Source organism: Xenopus laevis, chromosome 8S (assembly GCF_017654675.1).
Source record: "Xenopus laevis strain J_2021 chromosome 8S, Xenopus_laevis_v10.1, whole genome shotgun sequence".
Classification (NCBI taxonomy): Eukaryota; Metazoa; Chordata; class Amphibia; order Anura; family Pipidae; genus Xenopus; species Xenopus laevis.
In genome coordinates, this window is record NC_054386.1 from 81,931,248 (window position 1) to 81,939,192 (window position 7,945).

Below are 7,945 nucleotides of genomic sequence, written 5' to 3' on the forward strand. Positions count from 1 at the left end.
TATTAAGGCAAGCCTTGCATCATCTCAGAATCTTGTTTGTGCTCCAGAATGGGGGACCTGATGTCCATCCCCATGCCCTGGCTACACAATTAAATGATGAAGAGAACGGGGGAATATGTGGAGAGCGGTGACATCTAGTAAGTGCTGAATGGAAAGTGAAAGTAATTGTCTGCCCCTCCTCTATGCCTAAGGCATAAAGGAGGAGCAGACAATATTTGATTGACAGCTGAGATTTTTTAAATGAACGTACAACAGTTATGAATGCTTTAATAAAAAGTAGAAATTGAATTTCATGTTTAATTTTTTTAATTTTTATTATACTGCTTTTTGTGTCTGAGTGACAGGTCCTCTTTAAGAGAAGTAGTACTGTCCTACACTGCAAACTTCTAAAATAGTAAATATATATTTCACAATATTTGGATGGGGTCAGTGTTCATGTATCATTTTAAAACAACTTGTATTTTTGTGTGATAGCTCCAGGATCCAGAATGTATACTAATAATTCTTCAGCACATCTATGTTTAGTTTGACAATGGTGGTAGGAAAACTCTGAGGGGGTTAATAAGTAAAGGATACTTGAATACATTGCAAATCATAGTACAATGAGTTTGTGTCAGCATGGTTTTATGTGCAGTAGCTCTTGCCTGACTAATTTAATTGCCTTCTATGAGGAGGTGAGCAGGAACCTAAACTCTGGTATGGCAGTGGATGTGATCTACTTAGATTTTGCAAAATAATCTGATACAGTAATACAGGGGTTTGTCCTTGATCCTTTACTTTTTAATTTGCTTACTGCTGTGATCCTGATGGTGGCATTTTCTGTTTTTGCTGATGATACTAAATTGTGCAAAAAGATGAGGGCCAAGTGAGATGCTGCTGCTTTGCAGAGAGAAATTGCTAAATTGGCAATGAAGTCCAATGTTGATGAAATGCACTTTGGTAAAAATAAATGCTAGTTATACACTAAATGTTGGTTTATAATTAATACTTAATCCTTAATTATGAAGGATTTGGGGATTGTTGTGCATAACAAGCTGTGCAGTAGCTGCTAAAGCAAATAAAATACTGTATTGTGTTAACATATAACTATAAAAACCCATCCATAAACATATATATAAAAATATATATACTAATACCTATACAAACTGCAGATCTTGATCACAATTATCTTGGTCATTATACATGTTTAAGAAGTAGCAGAAGTCTTAAAGGGGCAGTATACTGGAAACATCATGTCTTTGAAAAATGATCCCAGCTGTCTGACTTTTTATGTATTTGGAAAGAGTAATCTTGTCCCCTCACCAGCACCTTTTCTTCAGAGAAACTATCACAATTTTGACAGTCTTCCCTCATAGTTTAATTCTTTCATCCCAGTTTAGTTGCACATCTCTGCACTCTCTCCAGCTCATTTATATCCTTTAGGACTGGAGCCCACAACTACACTCATACTCAAGGTGAGGCCTTACCTATAAAGAGGCAAAATTATGTTTTCATTCCTGAAAGTCTTATCCTAAGACTTTTGTCTTTTTTTCAACCCAAATTAAATATGTAACTATGTTTAACCTGTCAGTCATTAATATATCCACTAAACAATATAACTCTGTCTGGAGTTGTCTGTTTTAAGCCTGGAGTTTGCTGTGCCCTTTTAAGCAAAATGACCCATTCTGAGATCTGGTAATACTTTGGCACGTTTTCTTGTAAATCTGCTTTACTTGGTGCCTCTGTGTTTTCTTTTGCAGTTTTAGCTGCTGTATCTGCTAGATCCACTGTATTTACATTTTTATATTCTTACTTTGTCAAATCAGAGGGGCATTTGGTCACAAATACATCATCATTTGGGAAAGTGGCGTGCTGATGCATAACATTTCTGTATATTAACACAATTACCCTGTGAAACATGTAATGAATGTACAAAGATACACTATGTGAATCTGAAAAGCAGTGTAGTGACCTACTGGGTAAATAACCCCAATGGCCATGTAAAGGCAAAAAAATAAAATCCAAATCTCCAATATACTTTAAAAAAATGTGTACTGTTTTTATAAGAAACCTGACTGTATGCAGTGAAATTCTCCCTTCATTTACTGCTGTGGATAGGAATTGTCAGATGGTCCCTAACTGCTCTACAGGGAAACAATCATACTTATGAACAGCAGGGGGAGCCCTCGACTTACTTCCCAGTCATGCAGAACTCAAGCAACTTTGTTTGTTTCCCTGTACAGCAGTCGGCGACTGTGTAGAGATTTGTATTGGATTTTATTTTTGCCTTTACATCCCCTTTACTGTTTCCAGCTCCAGCTGCAGGGACAAAGACCAGATTTAAACAGATAAACTGGGATTCTATTCAAAGGATTTTTTTGCTGCAGCCACTGCTTCTTTATTAAAGTTTGTATTAAATAAAACAAAAAATACAAAAATATATATAAAATCCTCATTAGATTACATGACAACACAGGACCCAGTGCAGTCTTGCTGTATCGGCTTCTGGCAGATATTATTTGACTTGTGCTGTTTTGATAATTTATGATGATCCCTAAGAAGCCCAGACCACACTGAGCATGTGCACAGTCTTGGTCTTGCAAAGATGTTTAACAAAGTTACAAGATGGTGACCCCCTGTGGCCAACTTTGAAAGCATAAATCATTTGTTTAATAAGGCTTGTGGTGCAGTAAGTTCATGTTCATGTTTAGTATACAAAATACAGCATTTCTAGTCTTATTCTATTTTAGACTTAACTTTCCCTTTAAAGCTTAATGCATTTGAATCTTAACTATAATACTGCATTTTTCCTAAATAGGCCACAATGTACCTTAAAGTACCAACTACAGGGAACTAAACAGAACATGAAATGAATGGGTTCCCTGTATATTAAATACATTAGTATTAGAAATTAGCCATTTTTGGAGCAAAAATATTTACTTAATATTACTGTGTTAAACTTTTAAAAGTAAAACTATACCACCCAAAATGAATACTTAAGTAACATATTATGTGGCATATTAAGGAAGCTTGCCAATCTGAAATATATTTATCAGTAAATATCTTTTTTACATCTTTTCCCTTCTACCCCATTTTATGATATTCTCTGCGCTGCCTCAGAGATCACCTGAGTAGAAATACTGCAGCTCTAATTGTAACAGGAAGAAGTGTGGAAGCAAAACACAAAACTTTGTCATGTGACCTAACGTGTGTTTTTTTTTTTGTGTACCATGAATTGTAGGATCCCAGGGGGCGGCCCTTATTTCTTAAAATGGCAGTTTTTTATTTAGGATTACCCAATGGCACCTACTTCTAAAAAAAGTATTATGAAAATGGTTTATTTACATGAAGCAGGGTTTTACATATGAGCTGTTTTATGCAATATCTTTTTATAGAGACCTACATTATTTGGGGGGTATCATTTTCCTTTAAATAGGGGCCCCTGAGGAAACTGTTTAGGCACTGAAACGTGCAGGGTGGACTGGGAGTTTAAACTGAGGATGCACTGAATCCAGGATTCGCCATTTTTCAGCAGGATTCAGATTCGGCCGAATCCTTCAGCCAGGCCAATACAAATCCTAATTTACATATGCAGATTAGGGGCGGGGAGGGAAATTGTGGGACTTTTTGTCATAAAAGAACGAAGTAAAAATGTTTTCCCACTCCTAATTTGCACATGCATATTTGGTTCTGTATTCGGCCGAATCTTTCGCAAAGGATTCGGGGGTTCCGCCGAATCCAAAATAGTGGATTCCATGCATCCCTAATTAGAGCTTCTGTGTCTTCAGAAAAACAATACAATAAGCACAAGAGACAACTACTGTATATTTTATTCTGAAAATGTCAGTCAGACATGTTAAATGCACAGATATATATTGTAATGTTCCTTAAAGGGGACCCGTCACCCAAAAAAAATTTCAAAATCCTATTTCATCACATTAGTCAAGCAAAATGAACTTTAATTACACTATATAAATTATTTGAATCTTGCTTCCTTCAGTCTGGGATTTCAAAATTATAACAAGCAGGCAGGAGCCATTTTGTGGACACTGTTATTAAGGTAAGTCTTGTGTCATCTCAGAATCTTGTTTGTGCACCAGAATGGGGGACCTGATGTCCATCCCCATGCCCTGGTTACACAATTAAATGGTAAAGGGAACGGGGGAATGTGTGGAGAGCAGTGACATCTAGGAAGTGCTGAATGGAAAGTGAAAGTAATTGTCTGCCCCGCCTCTATGCCACTGGCATAGAGGAGGGGCAGACAATATTTGATTGACAGCTGAGATTTTTAAATGAGCTTACAACAGCTATGAATGCTTTAATAAAAAATAGAAATTGGATTTAATGTTTAGTTTGAAAAGGACTTTTATTATACAGATTTTTGTGTCTGGGTGACAGGTTTAATTAGCATTGTTCTGCAGGTCTCTGGTACCCAAGTAGGTAAGTGCTCTACAAATCTGATCACTGAAGAGGCGATGCTTTGACATTTTTTGGTCAAAAGAATTGCCAGAAATAGTTCTTATCCTGTAAAACAGGGGTCCCCAACCTTTTTCACCCATGAGCAACATTCAAATGTAAAAACAGTTGGGGAGCAACACAAGCATGAGACAAGTTCCTGGGGTGCCAAATAAGGGCTGTGATTGGCTATTTGGTAGCCCCTATGTGGACTGTCGGCAGTACATCTGGTTTTTATACAACCAAAACTTGCCTCCAAGCCTGGAATTCAAAAATAAGCACCTGCTTTGAGGCCACTGAGAGCAACATCCAAGGGGTTGGGGAGCAACATGTTACTCATGAGCTACTGGTTGGGGATCACTGGTGTAAACCATGAAATTATACAGCTTCCCAGTAAAAACATGATTTCAAGTTATTCCTAGAGTTATTGTTTTGTAGTAGTATAATCATATATGGAAGTTTATTGGTGTCACATCTTTGTGCTTTGCAACTACATTTTCAGTGGGCAGAACTCTACCCTATGGTTAGGTACTTAGTTCAGCAAGTGCCGCCTGCTCCTCCAACATTCTTACTTGCTAGATTTCAGAGTAAAACTGATTTCATGAGGCTGGTGACCTGCAGAAGTCATATAAAAGTTGCTCGAGGTGGATGCCGTTCTTCAAGTTCCCTGTATAAAGCTGTGTTCTCTCTCTGCAGCTTCCATAGTCTTTCACTTTGCATTGAAAGCTCCTGCATAAATAAAAGTTTTTTTTATCATTATTACAGTGCTGATACAAAATCGCTATCCCAGTTTCTACAGGCAATAAACATTATTTATATCTACTTGAAAGACAAACCAAAAATTGCCAGTCTTTCATCATAATTTAAGTCCTCCATCAGCTGCCAGTCACTGAGCCATTTTAAATTAACTAATGTCCTTTTTTGTGTAAGGGTGACCAAAGCTGAACCCTATATTACAGATTTTTAAACAAAAGTATGGCACACCAAAAATATCAATATGCAGAGATTCCTTTAGGCAACTGACCATTCACAGCAACATATCAAAGTCCTTTCTCAAGCCTCAATCAGGATAGATTAAACAAAGTTATATATAGATGTAACACATAGGGGCAGATTTACTAAAGGGCGAAGTGGCTGACGCTAGCGACTTTTCGCCAGAAATCACATCCGCAGGGACATCGCCAATTCACTAACAGGCCCAGATGACAATTCGCTAGCGAAAGAAACCGTCGCTAGCGTTCGTTTGCACTCTATTGCCAGGTGACTTTTCGTGAATAGCCGTTGCTCTGCAAATTCACCGAAGCGCGGATTTAACTGAATGTTATCTCTTTAGCCAGAGTTGACTTCACCACCTCAGACCAGGCAAACTGTGAAAATGAAGTGCATCTTCCTCAATCTTCTGTCATATCGTGTCTGCTGAAAATGCATTAAAGTTGTAAAAACGCTGGCGACTTTTCCTTTTTTAAGCGTGATTGTCTGCAAAAGTCCTAAATTGAACTTTTTTGTGTTAACGTTTTTCCCCAGACATTTGAGGGCCATGGAACATTCATTTTACAGTGGGCTCATGTGTAGGGCATTATATGATTTATTTTGTCTTCATTAAGGTTCCTTGGACATTTGTAATAAAAAGTGGCTAGTTCAAGCATTCACACCAACATTTATAATAAAGACCTCCATACAACTGTACCCACCCCTATTCAAATTGACCTAAACCCAAGATCATTAGTGACTTTTCGCTAGGCATAAATGTCCGCTAGCAAATCTTCGCTATGAAATGCTCGCAATGAAGAAGTATTACTGGTGTAAAGTCACCAGTGTTCGGCGCCCAGGACGCAACTTTGCATTTTAGTGAATTAGCTTAGTGGTAACGAATTTGTGCCTGGCGAAGTGTGAGAAGCGGTCGCTGGCGACAATTCGCCCTTTAGTAAATCTGCCCCACAGTCGTGTATCCAGAGGAACAACAACAGCACGACTAGAGCCGTAAAAAGAAGTCAAATGAATGTTCAAGGTATATTCAAGGTAAGGTTACATAGTAAAGAAAACTCAAAAACTCAAGATGCAGAGAAGTCAGGGGTAAGTTACCCTCTACATAACCAAAACCATAGATACACACAGGAGTCCCTATGAGCACGAATATCGAAGTCGAAGGATTTAGCGCAGATAGAATCCATCGATTCGAAGTCGTGGTCGAAGTAGCCCATTCGATGGTCGAAGTAGCCCAAAAAAAACTTCGAAATTCAAAGTTTTTTTACTTAGAATCCTTCACTCGAAGTTAGTGGATCGGCCCCCAATATGTCATTTATTATTTTCATGTTTTCACAATTTTATTATGCCTTTGTGTTGTAAACAGCATGATGTACGCATGCAGTTAAATAGCTTAATCACACTCAATTTGCGCTGTGATAAGTAAATCTTGCTTGTTTTTGGAAAACTCAATAAAAAATGTTGAAAAAGAAATAAAGACGGGCAATAACAGAGAGGGAGAGAAGTGGAATGATGAAAACATTTAGCTATATGATGGGAATCTAGGGAGAAAACATTTTCCAGCAGTAGAAGTTTAATAGAACTAGGGAAGACAATATGAAGTTGGAGGAAGGAAACTGAATAAGGATATGTTAGGGAAAATTTCAAACACCCGAAAATGATGCCCTTATGAAAATGAAATGTTGGACAGGTAAGCATTGAGATACGTTTGGCCATACAGTGTATATACAGAGTATAGAAAGTCCCCGACATTACAGGATTTATGAGCTTTGTCTATATTGCATCACTTTGCCCCTCCCTGAGGACACTGCAACACATCAAATAAAAAGTTTATGATTTACTTCGAATCCCAATAGTGTGATCTCTTATTTAGCACATCTGTTCTCCACAGCACCCGATTTTATTTTCTTATATTGAGGAGTGCGTGCTGTTTTTATGCATATTTATGTTGCACTGCAGAACATTCTATTGGACATTGAGCCAAAATGGAACCACTATTCAACAAACAATTAATATTCTTGTAACTAATAATTCATTTCAAATAGCTTTGAAAAACAAGTCATATGACCCATAAGATTTACTCTGGTTTAACATTTAGTAGCCTCCTGCTTTCATTTTACACAATTAACTATTTGTTAGTGGCACGTGTACATACTGAGAACATTTTCAGGAAACACAATGAAGCAGACTTATGCTAGGATATACTGCACATTTGGATACATGCAAGGAAAAATCCAGGGACGCCGACTTTGTATTTATTTTGTCACCAACTAGATATTTGACTGCATTTAAAATGAGGGTGCAAAAGGGATGCGGCCTTGGATTTTCGAAGAAGTTACATCTTTGGCAGCCCAGAGGTTGGTTAGGTGTCTTATTAAGTAAAGCCTTTAGAAATTACAGTCAGTTGCCTAATAATAGAGATTAGACAACCCTGATCTTCATAGTGGAAGTAGTGAGGTACATGCAAACTGTGCTGCCCTTCCCATTTAGAGTGCTGTGCAAGAAGTGATAGTCTGTGGCTCACAGG